The sequence below is a fragment of the Onychomys torridus genome, chromosome 2 (genome assembly GCF_903995425.1).
Source record: "Onychomys torridus chromosome 2, mOncTor1.1, whole genome shotgun sequence".
Lineage (NCBI taxonomy): Eukaryota > Metazoa > Chordata > Mammalia > Rodentia > Cricetidae > Onychomys > Onychomys torridus.
The window spans coordinates 82,121,715-82,143,436 of record NC_050444.1 but is presented as its reverse complement, the minus strand read 5'-3'; positions in this window follow the sequence as shown (position 1 = coordinate 82,143,436).

The following is a 21,722-nucleotide window of genomic DNA, read 5'->3' as shown; positions in this document are numbered from 1 at the left end:
AATTTTTTTCAAAGGTAAGATGAGAGACCAAGTCAATTCCAGTGTTTGTTCTTGACAACTCAGTGTCTTAATTCACAACGTCTCCTTACTTCAGATTCTCTACAAAATGAAAATCACATTTTTCTAAGAAGCAATGCTGGAAAAGGCATCACATGTCTGCAAGAAACTAGAATTCTTATTTCAAAAGTTGGAGTTATGCACAGTATAATATGAAATGATTTAGCAAGTAGCAAGCCCAATAAGCCTTAGAATTATTGTGGCTGCTAGGCAAAAACATATACTAACCAATTGAAAACTGGTAAGATAATTAGAGTAACTCACAAAAAGGAATCAAAATCTCAAGTAACCAGATTGACTGGAAGGATGGATGTTCAACACATCATTCATCAACATGCTACACCTTACAAAAAGATCCCCTCTCCACTCATTAACTGCCAAATACTAAAAATAATGACAGCCCAAGATAGTATGGAGGAACCAATTTGATGGGAGTGTTGATGGTATAAGGTTCTTTGAAAAAGATGAAGTCTGCACATGAAAATCAAACACATGTCTTTGAGCCCATTACAGATGAGCTCTGATTGACTGTAGTTTGACTTAATGATTTTTTGACACTGCTAGAGCCATTTGTTTCCCTAGAAACCATACAGTTGGCCATCTGTGTCCATGGGTTCCACAATAGTAGATTCAACAAATCACAGACCAAAAATATCTGGAAAAAACATAGCTGCGCTGAACATGGGCAAGTTATTTATCTCACATAACACTTACATTACATTAAATATTATAAGCAACCAAGAGATTATTTAAAATTTATGGGAAAGGTACAGAGGTTCTATGCTGTGGGATGTTCTGTATGGTGTGAATATGTGTTGCTCTGGTTGGTTGATAAATAAAATGCTGATTAGCCAGTAGCCAGACAGGAAGTATATGTGAGATAAGCAGAGAAGGAGAGATGCCAGCAAGCCACCCAAGGAGCAACCTGTAATGGGACACAGGTAAAGCCACAGAACATGTGGCAATACATAGATTAATAGTTATGGGTTAATTTAAGATATAAGAGCTAGCTAGCAAAAGGCTTGAGCCATGGCCATGCAGTTATAATTAATATAAGCCTCTGTGTGTTTACCTGGGGAGGCGTGAATGGGAGAGATTTGTTCCCACCTGCCAGCTACAGCTGTATTGCAAATTTCATACTATCGTGTGTGTGTGTGTGTGTGTGTGTGTGTGTGTGTGTGTGTGTGTGTGTGTGACTTAAGAAAGCATTGATTTTTGGACTAGAATGTAATGTTTTGGGGTTTAACAGTAAGTAATATGATGGTCTCTTGCTGTGCTGGGGAGCAGCAGCCAAAAGAGCTGTGCAGTTCCAAGAACAAAGCAACCATTCTCTCAGGGTGCTGAGGTGCTAATCCAGAGGTTCCCAATCTGTGGGTTGAACAATCTTTTCACAGAGGTACACCAAGACCATCCACATATCATATATTTACATTACAATTAGTAACAGTATCAAAATTACAATTATAAGCAGCAGTGAAAATCATTTTATGTGTGAGGGTCACCACAACGTGAGAAACTGTGTGAAAGGGTCAGAGCATTAGGAAAGTTGAGAGCCACTGTGCTAAACCATGCTGTGTCAGCTAGGGCTGGTAAGTGTATTTTTCAGCTTAGGTTTTCAACCTGTGGTAGATGTTTTAAATCTCACCTCAGGAGCACCAGTCTTTTAATTGTAAGGATATGTTCTAAAAATGGAAAGAAAAAAGATAAATGTTTAGCTGCAAATTTTCATTATGGCATAAATCATAAGAGGGGAAGAAAAATTTGAGTGGCCAGAATCCAGAGAAATTGTCAAACAAGACAACAATCTGGCTATGTTTCATCTCACAATTGTTAAAGCAAGACTAATGGCAAGGAGGATGTTGGTGATATCAAAAGTGATTAAAGGAGAGTTATAAAATACATAGTAATTGAAATTATACACACACACACACACACACACACACACACACACACATATATATATATATATATCCATTCTCATTAGATAAAATGTAGGGTATATATAACAAAGTAGAGATGTTATCTATGTGGTGCAATTATAGGGTTTTTTCTTTGCATCTTACTTATCTGTAAATTCTTAAGTATTTCCAGGAAATATTCATTACTATTGAATGATTATTTAAATGATAATCATTCTGCAGTACTTTGAACTAAACCCAGGGTCTTGTGCACCCAGTCCACACTTTCAACTATAGGGCTGTGTTTCCAGCATCCTGAGCAATTAAAATGCAATGCAGTTTTTACTATATTGTTATGAAGACTAAAAATCTTTCAAGAAACTTCCCTTTAAAGTGTCCTAAGGTATGAAGAAAAGCATTCTAGTGTCTTCTCCATAGACTGCTCTTTTATTCACCAATTCTTCTCTTTATTCTTTCTGTCTGTGTATACCCATGATGATGGCTTGGGTCAGTGACACAAACACCATAGGGTTCTTGTCCTCCATGAGTCCCCAGCCTAGTGCTTGCCGGGGACCTTGGGTCAACAGAGACAGACAGAATCATAGGTTAACATGACTTGGGAGAGGGACCTTAAAAGCAGAAGAGACTCTGACCCAGGACTAACTTTATTGTTGGTCAGAGCAGGAGCTAGCCTGGTAGAGAAGAGAAGGTGGCAAAGGCAATTAAGGTTAAGGATTCTGACTAGGATTACAAGGAGATGGTATTTAGGCAAGAGAAGTTGAACAAAGTCAGAAAATAGGGTGACAAATAGGGTGACACCTGATAAATAGCTGGCTTGGCCATTTACTTAATGAGAAAAAAGGAAGAGGAGGAGGAAGAAGAAGAGCCATGCAAAGCTCCTGCTATACTCATCATGTAGTGAGCTGAGCGGTATTGATGTCTCTGTACAATGTCAACTAGCCCACTGCTTTGAAAAACATCTGAAAGGGAACTGGAAAAGCAGCTTGCCTCCATAGGCTCCTTTCTCTCCTGCAGAGGTCAAAAGCATACAATTCTCAGTCTTGTTAAACATTCTGCACACCCAGAATCAACCACATATTTGAGAAGACAAAAGTCTTCTTAGGATTTGGGGCAGCACAACATGGCACTGAATGGAAACAGGCAGAACTTGATTTCTTGTTCCCTGCAACCCAATCACAAGAATCCTCATTTCAGGAATGGCCAAAGGCACGAGAGAGATGGCCAATGTCTGTCTGAAATTTCTCAGTGAATGGGTAGATGGGAAATGTCTCCCACTTGGACCAACCTCTGTAAGGCCCTTGATCCACCCCATTCAAGCCAAGGTATGGAGTGGGTCTCCCCTTTGTGGCTGGAATCTAAAAAAGATCATCTTCCTTTTCTTATATATCTAGCCTGTGACTGTCAAGATGCACTCAGAATGGTACCAGTGGAGACTCTTTCCAGGAAATGGAAAGACCTTCCAAAGCTTACTACTTCAGACAGTGGCTGAATTAATACTGTTTCTAACCCAAATGTGTATGATAATTTAACCAGCTCCTCCTTCTTGCTGAGCTCTCCATAACTGCCAGTGCCATGCTAGGCAGTCCTCAAACTTACCTCATTTAACTCTCAAAGCAGTTCATGCTGAAGGGCCCATATTATCATCCCCATATTAAAATAAAAAAGAAGAAGATGCAGGAAGAGGAGGAAGCCCAGACTAATTCATTCAAAACTGGAACTGGTAGGTAGTAGACCTGGAATTCTTGTGACCATGCCAACTCTCCTGATTCTCCTCTGCCTGGACCTTTCCATGCTCCAACCAACACACACAGCTTCAACTGAGCAATTTATCTTTTTCTTGAAGAACCAAGTGCTGTCTTCCTCTGTGCCTTTCAGGCAGTGGCTACTGCTTTAAGAGTCCTGTTCTTGTTTGGACAGCTCACCCTTTACATATGAGCACAACAGTTACTTTCTACAAGAAGCCCCCACCCTGACTGTAAACTCTTAAGATAATTAAATGCAGTGATTCTGTCATCCTTCTCCCAAATGTGCCGCATGTGCTGATGTATAGGTTTTGTGAATTTGGTTTCTCCTACACCTGTAGCAGTCTTTACACACACACACACACACACACACACACACACACACACAGAGAGAGAGAGAGAGAGAGAGAGAGAGAGAGAGAGAGAGAGATTTCCGTATCCTTCAGGAAAGCCACTGTCTCCTGGGCTCAGAGCCTAGCCCATAATAGATGCTTAATACATATTTATTGAGCAAGTGAATGCTCACTCTGCCTAGTGCCTTCTCATTTGTGGTCCTAGAATGTGGGACTTAAGAATTATGTGCCCAGCATCTGAATTCAGTTTGGGCTGCTGTTGTAATTGAAAGCAGAGGCCCCACACTTTTATGGCAGGAAGTGAAGAATCCAACTATTAAAAATTCTTGCTATGAGTGCTTTTGAAAATGAGCAGCACTGGGGTAGATAATATCATTTTTCCAATGATAAGAAGTAACTCTGGGGGAGAGAGGAAAACATTAGTCAAGGGAGACAGAAAAGCTTACTGGAAATTAAATTAACTCTTACACCCTGTCATCACAAAAAGGGCTGTCTGCTGATAGAAACTCTTGCCCAAGAGTCTTTCAGCTGGAAAGATGTGTATGGTTTAGTGATGGTCGTGTCCTTCCATTTTTGCTTAAAGAATTTGTATTTATTCATTTTGTATTTATTATGAGAAAGTAACCCTAGTTTTCATTCTTGTAACAACTAGTCCATTTAAGATCTCATGCCTTTTGTGTTTAACCCAAATGACAATTTAAAACAGTGAAATTTGGGCTGGAGGGATGATGCTGTTGGTTCCCAGCACCCACACCAGGAGGTCCACAACACTCTGTAACTCCAGCTGCAAGGTATCTGGCACCCTTTTCTGGCCTCCAGGCACCTGCATTCATGGGCATATTTCCCACAAACGAACATGCACACACATAATTAAAAATGATATAAAACACTTATAAAAGCAGAATGAAATTCTCTTAGAATTTGGAGAAACTTGGACCTGAGAGGTGGCTCAGTGGCAAAGACACTGCAGCCAAGTCTGGCAGCCTGAGTTTGATCCCTGGAGAGTGGAGAACAGATTTCTACACGCTGTCCTCTGACCTCCGAACACAACATGGTAAATGAACACGCTAAATAAATAAATGTGATTTTAAAAAGTTTTAGGAGCTAGAAAGGTGGCTCAGTTGCTGAAAGTGTGCTTGCTCTTCTGGAGAGCCAGAATTTTCTATTCTCTGGGACAGAATCCAGCACCTACATTGGGCAGCTCATGGCCACCTATAGCTCCAGCTCTAGAGGGCCACATACAGTCATCTAGCCTCTGCAAGTACCTGCACACACATGGTGTACAAACACACACACACACACACACACACACACACACACACACACACACAAATAGATCTTTAAAATTTATCTGAAATAATTTGAAGAAATTAGTAAATTTGTTCTTCCTCACATAGTTCATATAATGAAAAATAAGTTCTTATATGAGATTCATTGATAAGTGCAATGTAATGATAAAACTTGTTGATTCTTGATATGATGAGATGGAAATGACATTTTACTTACACGGCATTTTGCACCAAACCCCCATCTCTAATCTAATCACAAGAAAAACTTCAGGCCAACCTCAATACCGGGATTGCTACAAAATACCTGGTCAGTAGGTCTCAAAATGGTGAAAATCATCAAAAATAAGAAGAGTCTGGGAAAATGTCACAGCTATCTCATATAAAGTAATGAAGTATCTTTGGCAAGGTCCTGAAAAAAAAAAAAAAAAAAAAAACTGGGAAATGTGACTGTAACTCACATCTTCCCCACCACCCTAAGCTTGCATCAACTAATAAAGTTGGCTGACTCCCAGAAAGGTGACTAAGTTCAGCCAGGATCAGCAAGCTTGCTGACTGACTCATAGCTTCATGAGCGAGTCTGGCCACGGGCAGAAGCAGCCTTGGCCATGGGAACCCCGCTGACTTCTGAGCTAGAGGAGTATTTGGCAGCCAGTTGTTACACAGCATTTTTGCAGCAAAGCGAAGCGGAAGCACCCGATTCTGTGTTTCTCCCAGCTGGGAAGAGGCTTTGGTGGAGAAGAACCACGAAGGAAGGTTGCCAAGACCAGAGGGAAAGAGTACCAGAACCCCTCAGTTGGCTTTAACCAGCACCTCTGGCTTCATTTCCATTTCCTACCAATCTTCTGGCTGAGCTTCTTTTTGCTCTACCCAGATAGGAGTCTTAGGTAGACAAGAAGTAGCTCCTCTGTACTGCTGCCAGTTCCGAGAAAGTGCCTAAGGCCTAGGGCACAAACTCGCAAACCCAGAGCAGATCCTGTAGAAGCCAGAGACTACTGCCCTAGGCACCAAGCTTATCATTCCAGGCACCAGCAGCTCTGGTATTTGGCTGTCATTAATCTTCGGCTTCTGTCAGCATGGGCACAGCACAGCCTGGGGACAACAGGAATCAACAGTAGGGAGCACTGTCAAGGGTTCTAAATCTCCTCCAGGCTCCAGATGCTAAAACCCTTAGTTCTCCAGGCCTTTGGGTACAGAAACCTCAGCCTTTGACAACATCTCTCAGACCTAAGGTGTCAAAGAGCCTGGACTCTTAGGACTTAGCTGCTCCCGAGAACTCTCCCAAACACCCGAGGCCTGCAGTTCCTCTTCTTGGTCTCTTTACAGCTTCTATTTTCTTCAGCCGCAGTTCTCCAGTCCTTCTCAGCCCTCTGCTTTCATCATCTCTTGTCTCTGCCACTTCTCTGCCTGTTCGTGTCCACCCCAGTCCCTCTCCCAAGCTCTTCAGCTACCTCACTATTGTCACTGTTACCACTGTGGCATGCACCTTTTCTCTGACCCGCGCCTCCCCACCAGCTCAGACCACTCTATTACTGAAGAACTCAAAAGTAGGCAGGGAAAGATCATCCAAGAGGATTTTATTTGGGACTAATTTGCAACATCAGGTGAAACCATGGAAAGGTTATCTCCTGGCTGCCTTACAAACTGAGCCGAGCAACCTGCTTCCACAGGCAGAAGAGGGGTAATCACATCATCATGGCTGAACTTGCAAAGTGTCGTAGCTATGTGGGACCAATGAATGAAAAGGAAGGACTGTGTGTGCACCAATCCTGGCGCAGACCCCAGGCAAATGAAAGATCATGATTGCACCAATCACAGAAGTTTACAAATGAAAGATTGTATTTGCATCAATAGTCACAGATTTGATGGTGGTGCACCAGGTGTAGGGCTCTGTCTGTACCTTCCGTCTTGGGTTTAAAAATAAAAAGTCTTCATTCAGCATCATCTAGAGTTTACTGAGATTTTAATGGTGAACCACGCAGCATACCACAAAACTATCGTGTCTGCAGTAGTGCCTGCAGGAGGGGAGTGCTTTGCCTGCAAAAAGCTTAGTGACCATGAAGCTTCCTCAAGGTGTCCATAGGCTGTTCAAAGCAGGTGGTGCTGCCATAAGGGCATAAGAAGAGCAAGCCAGTAAGCAGCAGCACGTCTCCATGGCCTCTCCAGCAGCTCCTGCCCCAGGTTTCGGTTCCTGCCCTGACTTCCTTTGATAATGAACAGTAATATGGAAGTATAAGGGAAATAAACCCTTTCCTCAGCCAACTTGCTTTAGATTGTGATATTCCATCACATTAAGGATAACCCTAAGACAGATACAGTTTCAGATTGTTCTCTATGCATATCTGCCTCTAGATCAGTGGTTCTCAACCTTCCTAAAGTTGTGATCCTTTAGTACAGTTCCTCGCGTTGTGGTGACCCTCAACCATAAAATTACTTTCATTGCTACTTCATAGCTGTCTTGAGTCCCAATGTAAATTTTATTGGAGATAGAGATTTGCCAAAGGATTTGCAACCCACAGATTGAGAGCCTCTACTCTAGATTGTAAGTTTCCTGGAGCTACTCTTACTTGGTACTCTTTGTGTAACCCAGTTGTCAACCTCACAACTACAAACACAATGCCCCTTAAGGTCTACATGAAATTGACTTGAAACTCCATCAGTATTTCTGGGGCATTGATACCTCCTAAGGAACTGACATCACCATGATAGCCTGACTCCATGCTAAGACCAACTACATCAGTTTACATTATACCTTACCCTTCTTTCCACTACCCACTCCTCTCTGATAAGTAGCTGAAGGTCTGGAACTTTTATCCCTTTTCTGACTTGTAGAACACAAGCTCCCAGGCAAGTCGAAAGGTCTGGATTCTGGGTTCACCTCTATTCCAGTCATGGCTCCATATCCCAGGCAGGTGTGGTCAGCACTGAATGAAGACACCTGTGATAGCTAAACTCAATGGTCAACATGATGAGATTTAGAATCATCGTAGAAGTAAATCTGCGGATGTGTTTTGGGAGATTATCTAGATTGGGTTCATTCAAGAGGGAAGACCCAACCCAAATGTGGGTGGCACCATTCTATGGGCTGGGATTCCGGACTGAAAAAAAAAAAAATGAAGAAGTGAGCTAAGGATAAAGATCCATCACTCTCTGCCACCTGGCTAATGAAGCAATGTGGCCAATCACCTCCTGTTCCCTGCTGTGCTGGACTGTATCCCGTGGAACCTTAAGCTAAAATAAACCCTTGCTTAAGTGGCCTTTGTCAGGCATTTTGTTTCAGTAATGAGACAGGTAACTAACACAGCATCCATTATAGAGCACTCCACTTGTATCCATCAGCAATGTCTCAAACCGGGCCAAATCTCAACATGAAAAAGGGAGGTGGGCATAAAGTCCTAGAGAGTCCAGTGAGTATCACCTATGTCTAAATATCAGCCAGCCTTAGATACACCAAGTAGCTATGTTTTCCTTCTCAGAATACCAAAAATACAAAAAAAGGTTTGAGCGTAGCTAAACACACAATGCCCTATAATACATGTGAACTGGTTATTTTTACTCAAAATACTTAATTTACCTATTTTTAACACTTTACGTAAACCCAATCCATGTCAAAATAGTGGTATTTTCCCACTCTGTTGTCTTGCAATAGTCTTACTCAGAAATCTTCATGTGTTTCAACATCTTTGCCATCATTAAAACCACTTTCATTTCAATTAACTAATTTTAGTTAGCGTGCATTCACTGTATATTGTGTCATTTTCATGCAGTTCTGCCATGTGCCCTGATCATATCACCCCCCCTTACCACTCTCATTTCTACATCCTCCTCAGTTGGTTCCCGCCTTCTCAGAAAAGCCCTACTTCTAGATTCATGTCATACTTGTTTGCATCCTTCATTTAAATTCTTCCTATGAGAAAAAAACATGCAGTATCTGTCTTGTTAACATCATGATCACCAGTTCAATCTTTTTTTTTTTTTTTCTGGAAATAACACTTTCTTCTTTATGGCCAAATACAGCTCTGGTTTGTACATATGCTGTGCTTTCTCTGTGTATCTGCTCATGAACATATAGGATACTTCTATTATCTGGCTCCATAGAAGCTTTTTGTTTTATTTTGTATTATTTTTTAACTAACATCAAAAATGATTGGTTTCAGTATGATTTTCATACACATACACTCATTGTTCACTGTTCTTACTTGTCCCCACTACATGCTGTCCTTCCACACCCTTCCCAGTCTCTTTTCTCCCTCTAACTCTTGTCAGGTACATGCATGTATTTATTTATACACGAGTGTGCATATATATGTACATAGATAGACATAGTTTTACTTGCACATTCTGCTTATGAGGAAAGGGTATGATGCTTTAGCTTATCAGAGCCATTTTGAGTTATCTTATTTAGCCTCTAAAGACTAATCTACTGTGTTTCTGCTTAAGAGTTGAGAGAATCATGAACTGGCTTAATGCTACAAATACAATCCCAAGTAGTGAGTGCCTATTTTCAGAATAGACAACGATATTTTTCTCACTTGTCTTCTGTTATATATTTGGATCTCCAAAGCATCATCACTTAATTTTGTTGTTTGATGAAACCATCTGTTAACAGTGCTCTCATGCTTTCACTATTTACATTTGGGGAACAGCCAAAGGAGGATGAGAAAGAAAGGGGAGGGGAGAGGAGAGGGAAGGAAATGGAAGAAAGGGAGAGGAGAGGGGAGAGGAGGGAATGGCAGGCCATGGGAGGGCGGGAAAGGGGAGGGGAGGCAAGTGGAAGGGAGGGCATAGGAGGGTATGGGAGGACGGGGAAAGAAGGGGGGCAGGAGAAAAGGAAGATGACCTAGCTTAGATTCCTTCATCTCAATCAAGCTGACTGTTTCAGGCTCATCACCTAAAGAAGCAATGCAGGCTGAGGATATAGCTCAGCAGCAGAGTGCTCTCTTGGCACAGGCAATGTCCTAGGTTTAATCTTTGGTGCTGACATTTTTTTTCCTACTAAAGTCAACAGGACCTGAGAAGTTTCAAGCTAATTGTGCCCCTCCAACATTACATCAGTGATGAAAGCAAGTGGCAAGACCAGAGCATCACCTGAGACACACCACAGGGACCAAAGAAACTCCCTTTTCTCAAAAGCCATCCGGAAATGTGGTGAATAAGGATCTCGCTTTGTGTTTGGACATAGATAACACTTTTTTTGTTGTTTATTTTGTTCTATGACTATCATAAGCATATACTAAAAATTTTTGTACTTAAAGTTTATGTTGTTTTTATATTTAAAATGATTTATGTAGATTCTGGCTTTTATTTTTAAAGTGTTTTATCTGTGAGTGTGAGAAAGAGGGAGAGAGGGGTTATGGGTCACACATACCACAGTGCACATGTGTCAGAGGACACGCTCAAGTTTCAAGTGTCCATAGCCACCTTCTGCCTTGTCTGAGATGAGGTCTCCTGCTGTTTGCTGGTATATGTGCTATGCTGGCTGCCAGCTTACAAGCTTCTAATTATCCACCTGTGTGCCTCCCATCTCACAGCAGCAATGTTGGGATTATAGATGCATGCTACTATATCTAGCTTTATATAGGTTTGGGGGAATCCAAAGTCAGGCCTTCATGCTTCTGTATTGTAAGTGCTTCACCCAGTGGAGTAAAGTGTCTCCCCAGCCCAATTTGTATTTGTCTTTACTATTTTTAGATTTTCCTTGTGGTGGTTTGAATAGTAATGGCCCCATCGGCTCATAGGAAGGAGCACTATTAGGAAGTATGGACTTGTTGGAGGAAGTGTGTCACTAGGGGTGGGCTTTGAGGTTTCAAATGCTCAAGCCAGGCCCAGGGTCTTGATCTTCCTGCTGTCTGCAGATGTAGATGTAGAACTCTCAGTTCCTCTAGCACCATGTCTATCTACATACCATTGTGTTTCCTGTCATGATGATAATGGACTGAACCTCTGAACTGTAAGCAACCCCAATTAAAGGTTTTCAGAGTTGTCATGGTCATGGTGCCTCTTCATGGCAGTAGGACACTGACTAAGACTCTGGTATCGGGCATATGAGCTATGTGTGCACATGTAAATGTAATGTGTATGTGTGTATGTAGGTGTGTGGAGGCCTGGGATCAGGCATCTCTGTTAAACTGCTCTCTACCTCTATTTTTTACTTATCTTTTTACATTTTAGTTAAAATATAACTACATCTCTTTCCTCTTCTATTTCCTCATCCAGCTCCTCCCATGTTCCCTCTCTTTAATCCTTCCCATACCTCCCTCTCAAATCTCAAATTTGTAGCCTCTTTTTACTACACACACACACACACACACACACACACACACACACACACACACACACACACATGACTTCTGCTGAGTCATTTTTTATTTATGTACAAATTGGTTCAGGGCTTACAACTTTGTTTTGGATGACCAGTCAGGGAGCTCACCCACAGGGGAGGCTACTTCTCCCTCTCTCCACTGTTATTGCCTGTTGTTCTTTGTCGAGGGATGGGACCCTGTGAGATTCTCCCCAGTCACACAGCAGACTTGATGGCAGTCTGGCTCTTACAGTCTTTCTGGCCTCTCTTCTGTAATGTTCTCTGAGCCATAGATTCACAGGCTGTGCTACAGATGGGTGCCCCAGAATCCACTGGTCTTTGCTTTGTGTCCAGGTGTGGTTTTCTATAATTGTCATTATCTTCTGTAAGTAGAAGCTTCATTGACGAGGGATGGTAGCCTCACTTACTTGTGGGTACAGGGTTTAGGGTGTAGTTAAGGAATTATGCTGTTCCAGGAAAACAGTGGTAGTAGACTCACTTCTAAAACAAACGATCTCACTAGCCTCAGGTAGTTGCCTAGGTTTCCAGTACCAGGCATGATTTCTCTCATGTCGAGTGGGCCTTAAGCCCATTTAGACAGCTATTGGTTGCCACCAACATGTGAGTGCTTTTATTGAGAGGCTTCCAAGGGCATCAGCAACAGTCAATATTATTTTGAGAGCGACTCAAAAGAAGTCTCTTGTTGCTTGGTTCTGGGGTTTTTGTTAGTTTATGATTCTTGTAGGGAGTATTGTCATTTTTTGAAACAGGGTTTCTCACTGAACAGTGAAGTTCATTAAATTGAGTAGGTTGATGGTCAATGAGTTTCGAGAACTGAATTGTCTCCACACATACCCCACCATGACACCCACACAAGGCTTTGGTCAGAGGCATATGCCACCACACCTAGTTTCACAGGGGTTCTGAATCCAAAGTTGGGTACCAGGGCTTGAGCAGTAGACACTTCCCAACTGAGCCATCTCCCCAGCCCAGCTTTTAATTTTTTAATTATTATAAAACCCACGAGCCTGTGAATATGTAAATGAAGCCTACCTACAACCTTTCCTCTCCATGTATAGAGGAGCCCTCCATTCTTGTCTTTCTGCTTTCTTATTTATCACACTGAAACCCATGCATTTGCAAACTGCAGCCATCATCAGATCCTGTCACTTATGAACCCAAAAAGACCCAGACTGACTTCTGGTTGCCATAGGCCATTGCATGAAACCCATTTCACAATATTTGTCATTTGTATTTGTCTTAGTTACTTTTCCTGTTGCAGGTGACAAGCTGACAATTCACACCGTCACACCATACAACTTACATTTTTTCTTGTTCTGAATTAAGGAGAACTAGGTAGTTTCTTTTGTTCTCTAGACCAAGTGTAAATCAAGTTTCTTTAGTAGTCTCAACTTTCAAATCATTTTCAGCATGACCAAAAGCAGAAAGATTGGAACCAACCAAGTATTGAAGGGGAATTCAAGAGCCTGGCCTGGGACAAACCACTAGTTCATGCTATAAAATGGCCAAGGATAACTAGAGAACTTAATGTGGATATATCTTTTTATGCAACGAAAAGACATAGAGTCTTTTTAGCGACTGACAAACAATGATGTTATAATTTGCAAGTACGTGTCCCCGCCAAGCTTCACATTAAAACACAATCCCTAGCACAACAGTACAAACATGTCCTCTGAAAATAGAAGAGGGGATGTTGAGAGTGTTAAGGCCCAAACAGGGATGAGCTGGGAAGCTGGGGAAAAGTAGAAAGACAGAAGAGAGTGGAGCCTTCATGAATAGGATCAGTGCTCCTACAAAACAGTCTGCAGCAGCCAGCTCCCTCATTCTACCACATGAGAACACATGGCTCTGTCTGTGAGCCAGAAAGTAGGTCCTCACAGGAGCTTGCTGCCATTGGGATCTCAGACTTCTTTCCTCAGCCTTCACACCACCACCACGTTTACCACCCTCATTATGCCATTATGTGATGTTTGGGTTTTTTCAATCTGAGTTAGCTAAGCAAAGGAGCAAGAAGCTAGAGGCAGAAAAAATTACTGTAATCTACAGGAAGATTGAGATACATCTTGGAATCCTTCCAGAATTGATGATGAAAAATGGAGAGGAGAAGACAGAGGATAAACCGAAGATGATCCAGAAAGTCAGGCTAGCTGAGCAGTTAAGCAAGGAGTGATCAGCACCATTCAGAATGGATGATAGGACAAGGCAAGGAGAAAACTAACCTTCTTTTCTACGCTGAGTTTACAGTGATGCCACGTGGCACAGCCCTCTTCATAGTCACTGAGAAGCCAGAATTAGGGAAGTTTCTCGAGGCAAGTCACATGATAAAAGGGAGCTTTAGAAAGGCCTTCATGAAATGAGTGAGGGAAGTCAGTGGGAGCAGAATTTCTCACAGAGTGGAGTACAGAAACCATGTGGAGTCCGTGAGGCAGGTGCTTCCACAGTGCTCGGTGTGCTCTGGTTTGATTTTCTTCCCTGCTCAGTGTGAAGATCCAAGAAAATCTAAAGGGAGCAGGAACGCTGGTCATTGCATTTCCAGACAGAATGGATTTCTTTGACTAGTTGCTGGGTGCACTTGTTGGGACCTCAGATAATTGCGTATACTTTGGAAGTTCTAGTTATCCAGTATTTACTTCAAGTGAAGTAGGAAAATACAGTTAGTGGAAATCATCTTCCAAAACAGTGTTTTTCAGGCAGCCCAATTGTGGAAGAGTAAAAATGTCTCTTATGGAGGGATTTATAGCTCTTTCTGCAAGCTAAGCAGTCAAGGGTAAGACAAAGTCAGAAGACCTAGTGAATCGAGACACTGCTGCTTTCTGTGCAGAATTCTAACTTGGGAGCATCCACTGTCCCGGATTACCAGAGCAAGACTTTTTGGGGAGAGCCCTATCAAGGAAGATTGAGCCATGTCCATGATGGGAGTGTGAAGAATGCTGGCTTACCTTACCTGCTCTGTACCCCTCCCTAGCCAGTTGGAGACTCTCCATGCTCACACCTCACAGGCTCTCTTGGTGCTTTCCCCTGTGACATTCTAAACTCCAAGCATGACATTTCCTACTGCCAACGTGATCCTCTCACCATCCCACTGGAATGGATGCCATCTGCTGGGTATACTTTCCAAACACAATCAATTATCACCTCCCTTGCAAGTGGCAAGAGGAAGAGAGAATGCAGGCATGGAATGTCCAACCTTCATAAAACTAGAAACCAATCACATTTGAAAATTCCATGGTCAGACATGGTCGATAATCAGGTTTCCCAAGGGACTTTCCTCTGTGGGCCTCCAGGCTTCTCAAGAGGTTTCTACCATCATGATATGAGGAGTAACTCCAGCTAGCCTAAGCAAATCAAGGTGGCATAGATCAAAGTAAATGTACCCATTCTTTCTGCCAAGAGAATCCCATTGTCTATTTCCCAGACAAAGTGAAGGCTCAGTGAGTATCACCACCTGGCAATCTGAGTGTGGGTAGAATTTGGTGTTCTAGAATGGCCTGACATTTCTCTTGAAAAAGTAAAACAAAGCTACTAGCTTTGATTCCCCTCCCTAAGATGAGGATGAAATTAGATGCCTCCTCTCTAGCATCAAAGCCAGGTCATGAAAGGAATTCATCACATGCTTGACTGATCTATGGAAGAGGTCTGCCAAAAGGAAAAAAGGAAAAAAAGGAATTTAAGCCACACAGCTAAAGAGAAAGCCACAACTTGAGGAAATTATGTAAACTCCTCTCTCCGTCCCCTTTACCCCAAAGAGGAAATAATCCATGTTTCCTTTCTTACAGAAGTAGTAACTTAAACAGCTAATAGTCAATCTTACTAAGGAGTAGAGAGAAAAGACATTCTGTTAACTCCAAGGGTGGAGATTGCCAGGTCCAGACAAGGTCTGGTGATGACAGGTGGTTCACCCAGTTTGTTGAACATAATCTGCAGGCATGCTCTGAGATCTCTGGTGCCAGCTGTTTAAATGTCTCATCAAACATAAGACTCCCTGACAGCCCCAAAGCGACTCAGAAACTAAGGATCTTGTCTGCCGTGCCTGCTTCTGGGCTCCAAGCAGTTAAAGTAGTGTGAAGTACACAAGATAGGGTCAAAAGTATTTGGATAAATCAATCCCCCAAATCTGGCTTCTATTTGGAATTGGTGATTTATTTGGACAAGAGATAACTGACCCATTGTTTATCCATGGCCATGAATGAGATTCCGGAGCCCACAGTGCTGTTAAGTAGCTTATACCATTGCTGCCTTTATCAGCACCACCAACATGGAAAAAAGGGAGGCGTGAATCACTGCCTCTCCATTCTCCATAGATACCATTCTCTCTCCTACCCAAGTTCAGGCCAGCAAGTAAGACAGGAAAACAAAGTATTCAACTTTTTTTTTAATGTGTATTTTTTTATTTTTTTTAATTAAGAAATTTTCTACTCACTTTACATGCTATCCACAGACCCCCCTCCTCCCTCCTTCCACCCCGCAGCCCTCTTTCCCAAGCCACCCCACATCCCCACATCCCCCAAATCGAGGTCTCCCATGGGAAATCAGCAGAGGCCAGCACTCTGAGCCTAGGCAGCTCCAAGCCCCTTCCCACTGCACCAAGGCTGCTCTTAACTGCAGTTCTTTAGCCATCAATGGGCTGGTAAATATTTAACAGATGACTGCCAGAGGAAGAAAGGAGGCCTGTGTTCATAGCTTTTGCCAACTTCCAGTGTGTAAATATTTTTCTTGTAGCCAATTCCAACTCCCACTAGGACATCACTGTACTCAGATCTAGGAAGAGGTAAGCAAGAGCACACTAATGTTCTTATTTTTTCCTGCTCACATACTACATGTTAACCACCTCAGGACTAAAGAGGTCATAGCAGCAGTCATAAATTATAATAAAATAATCAAAAATAGTGAACTTAAGATACCTATGTTCTTAATATAATTCAATTATTTATAAATGATTTGATTTTCAGAAATCTGCTTTGTTCAACCAGTAGCTCACAAAACTCCTGAAAATCTAACAAATGAGCTGAGTATGTTGGCTCCAGACTCTAAGCCTACCTACCTGTGGGAACAGTGTTGTATGCAAATGGTCTTGAATATCAACAGAATTCAATAAATTCAAGGAGGGCTTCCCATAATTTAAGATAAGTTTCAAGAAGAGAAACACTCCTTTGTTGTTCTCTGGAAAATCTTCTTAAAGAGAAAGCAGCTATTCTCTGGGGTCCTTGAACACAAAGAAGGTTTGGTTCCTATTCAGGGAAATGTGCAAGTTGTCATGTTTGATTCCCTGTGACTTGTAAAGTTGGAAGGAAAAAAACAAAAGACACCATCTTGCCTCTGCCTCCCCATAGCTATGTGGCTTCAGGCAAGTGATCTCATCCTTCTTGGCCTCTGTTTTCATCATCTGCAGAATGGGGACAGCACCGATCTCCATGTGTGGCTGTGAGGTTGATGAGATCATGTATTCCATTTGGCTTTGTGACCTGTGAAACATCATAGAAGTGTAAGGCTTTGCTTCTATGTGGGAAATGAGACAGAAACCTGGAGTAAGAAAGAGCTGGGTGTGGAAGGAAGGAGGAAGAAGGCAGTTAGATAAATCACAATGGGAGAAACTAGGAAGAAGAGGTTTGGAGTAGGAGGGGGATAAAGGAAGCGGGGCTGAAATAGCCCATCCTGCTTAAAGTCATCACCACAATGCTTTTCCATGCTCAGGTCACAGTCATTGCTACAAGTTCCTTATTTCTTAACTGTTTCCATGTGCATGCCACTGAGAATTATCATGCATTCTAGCAGTCATGAGTAAATCCCTGTTCATGCACTGACATCACACACACACACACACACACACACACACACACACACACACACACACAAATTGACCTTTCTCACCCCAGGCCTTGTGCCTTTTCTGCCCAAGTGGACTCTTCTTTCTGGACACAACCATTTCGACTCCACCGTCAGCATCAGAATTCTCTACTGCCACAACACTATGCAGATGAAAATTTTTCTTGAGTTCAGTTATGTTTCTGCTTTGTTTGACAAGCACCTTGAAACACTATTGAACCTCAGATGAGAAAATAATTAAAATCAATTTCAATCTAGGCACTGGCTTGCTCTGGTACTGCCATCATTAATTACTTATTTTTGTGCAAGAATTCTTAGACAACTCTGAAAGACACAGCTTTCTCTGGCTAAGACAGGTTAAAATTGGATTGGTGGGTGGATATTCAGTATTAAAAGTTTTCAGCACAGACAGTCCATCTGGTCTGGGAGGTGGCCTTCTTCTTGCAACAGGAGGAATGCAAGCAAAGAGTGGAGAGCTGCTTAGTGACCATGTGGAGAGGCATTGAGAAGACCCAATGTGATGGCTATCTCAGTCCAATCTGTACTACTATAACAAAATACCTGAGACTAGCTAGTTTATAGAGGCCAGAAATTTATTTCTGAGAATTCTGTACATTGAGAAGCACCAGAAAGTTCAGATATCTTATGAGGGATGCTCTCTGCTTAAAAGATGCCCCTTCACCGTGCTTCTATGGAGAAGATGGACTCTATATGCATACATAGTGAAAAGCTGAAGGGCAGGAGCTGAAAACTATGTGAGACCTCTGTGGTAAGGCCTGCACCCACTCATAAGGGAAGTCTCAAGATTTAATCATATCTTAAACAATCCACTTAATACTATCACGCTGACCTTTAAGTTTCTGTAGGAGGGCACACCAACATTCAAACCATAGCAGCTTCCAACACTCTCCCACATCTGAGGTCATTTTGCCAAGATCGAAATCTCCAGCCTCAGGCTTCATTCCTCAAGTTCCTTAACTGAGTTTCACCACCTTCAGCAATTCTCTTACAGAGATTGTAATATTCCTTGCTACCAAATACACTAAACTGATTAGTATTATGTCAAATTGACACAAGCCAGAGTCCTCTGGGAAGAAGGATTCTCAATTTAAAAAAAATGTTTCCATAAGATTGGCCTTTGGCAAGCCTGTGTTTTGACTGATGTGGGAAGAGCCAGCTCACTGTGGGAAGTGCCAGCTCTGGACAGGTAGTCTAGAGGGTATAAGAAAGCAGGCTGAGCAAGTAGGGGGAGCAAGGCATTGAGCAGCACTCCTGAGCTCTTGCCCTGAATACGCTCAGTGATGGAGTGTGACCTAAGAGTTTTAGAGTGAAATCAACCCTTTCCTCCCAAAGTTGTTTTCATTGCAGCAATAAAAGCCCCAAGACAACAGCCAACAGAATTATAGAGAACTCATAAAACGGCATTCTCCTTGAGGCCTCTCATTTCCCAGAGCATCCAGTACTCATCTTTGAGGCCGTTGTAGAAATATTCATGAATTTTTAAATGAAATGTTTGCGATATTTCTTCCTTCTATTCTGTTTGCTGCCTCTCCCACATCGCAAGCCTGCACGGATCAGGTCTTGACTGGACAAGAGGATCGGCTGTACACAGGTGGCTCTAATCCGGCCCCTCTCACCTCCAAGTAAGCCCTCCTTTAGCTGTGCCAAGGCACAATCTGCTGCCTAAGAATTCATGCTGCCTGTAGACATGCTATCCCTTCCTTTAAGAACAATGTCATCTTGTTCCTCCTCCTCCTTGTCCAGGTCTCTTCTGTCCCTTAAGTCTCATTGCAAACACCATCACCTTTATAAGATTTTCAATTGTACAAATCTATGTAATTCAGTGTAATCATTTAATATCTGTATGTAATATGTAATGACCAGTTTGGGGTAGTTGCATTTCCATATCATTTTCCTGGATTTTTGTTAGCTTGAGGTAGTTAACGGTTCCAGGTTATCGGGAGGTTTCCAACTGCTGTGGATAATGCTTTTTTGTACACTGGCATAATAAAATGCTGATTGGCCAGTAGCCAGGCAGAAAGCATAGGTGGGATAAGCAGACAAGGAGAATTCTGAGAAGAGGAAGGCTGAGTCAGGAGACGCCATCCAGGCATCCAAGGAGCAGCATGTAATGAATGGCACACAGGTAAAGCGATGCAAAAATGTAGTGACATAGAAATTCACAGAAATGGGCTGAGTTTAAGTGTAGGAGCTAGTCAGTAGTAGGCCTGAGATAATGGCTGAGTAGTTTTAATTAATATAAACCTCTGTGTGTTTACTTGGGTCTGAGTGGCTATGGACCCTGGGTGGGAAAAAAGAAAACCTCCAACTACATCCAACTCCTTTCTATTTATTCTGAGGCTTCCTAGTCATTCACAAACATAGCATAGGTTTCTACAAACCACACTCCCCTTCCCCAGATCTAAACAACAAAGCATGGAATCAGCTCTTTTGTCTAACTGTATTTGTCTTTGTCTCCTTGATGTTTCACCTAACATAACATACTTCAGTTTCATCCATTTTGCTGCAAATAATGAAATCTTTCCTTTTATATGTGAATAATTTTCTATTGTATATGCAGACCACATTTTCTTTGTTAATCTACCTATTAATGAACAGCTAAGTATGCTCTAAATTTTAGCAGGTATAGATAATGCAGTAACAAGCAGGACTCTCTAGTAAGCTGATGTTATTTCTTTTCCATGTGCACTCTGAAGTGAGGCTGCTGCATTCCATGGTAGACTTAGCTTCAGTTGCATAGAGAACCTCTATACTGTCCTCTGTAGTAGCTGTATAAATTTACAGCCTCAACAAGAGTGTGTGAGTTCCTTTTACTCCACATCCTCACCAGCATTTGGTGTGTGTGAGAGAGAGGGGGTGGGAGTGGAGGTAAAGAGAGAGAGAAGCTTTTCGAAACTAAAGAAAGATATTATCAAATTATGGTTTTCAATTTGCATTTCTCTAACAGCTAAAAAAGTTGAACATGTTCTATAATGTGTTGGCTACTTGAAATTAATCCTTCAATTAGTGTTCATTCATATTTTAAGTATGTTTTATTGTTATTTCTAGATTGCTTGCATATTTAGAGTATTAATCCATTGCCAGGTGAATCATATGAGGTTTTTTTCTCTATCTTAAGATTATTTATTAATTCTTCATTCTCATGAATGGTTATTGTTTTTATTTTTTGGTGTTGTTGTTGTTGTTTGGGGGTTTTTTTTGTTTGTTTTTGCTTTTTAAATCCTGACCAAAGTTTCCCCTCCCTTCTCTCCTCCCAGTACCTCCCATCTACTCCTCCCCCTCTGTTTCTCTTCAGATACAGATGGGCATCCCATGGATATCAGCCAGTCACGATATATCAAGTTGTAATGAGACTAGGCACAGCTTCTTCTATTAAGGCTGGATGAGCAACCCAGTAGGAGGAATGAGTCCCAAAACAACAGTCAGGGACAGCCCCTGTTCCCACTGTTAGGAATCCTGGAAGAAGACCAAGCCACATAACTGTAACATATATGCAGAGGGCCCTGGTCAGTCCCAAGCAGGCTCCTAGGTTTATTGTTTCAGTCTTTATGACTCCCTATGAGCCCAGGTTAGTTGGTTGGTTCTGTAAGTTTTCTTGTGGTTCCCTTGACACCCTGGCTATGGATGGTTATTTTAACAATATAATTTGATTTGTTATATGTCTACTTTTTCTTTCATGTCTTGCTTTTATATTCTTATTCGCGCACGTACCACAGAGTGAATCTGAAGGACAGAGGACATCTTTAGAGGCCTATTCTCCCCTTCCATCATGAGAGTTCTGTTTTTTGTTTGTTTGTTTGTTTGTTTTTTGCCAGAGCTGAGGATCGAACCCAGGGCCTTGTGCTTGCTAGGCAAGCGCTCTACCACTGAGCTAAATCTCCAACCCATCATGGGAGTTCTGGAAATCAAACTCAGGTCATCAGACTTCACAGCAGGCATTTTTACTCACTGAGCCATCTCACTCTTTTACTGCTTTATTACTTTTACCTGGCCTGGTTTCCTTCGTGTTTCCTTCTAGCAGTTTCATAGCTTCCAGTCTCACATTTAAAACTTTGATCCATTTTTATTCTAGCTTTAGTTCTCTGAGAATGTTGTATAATGCATTTTGATGGTATTTACTTCCTTCCCCAACTCCTCCCAGAACCGCACACCCTCTTCCCTACTCACCCAACTTGGTGTCCTATTTTTCTGCCATCAAG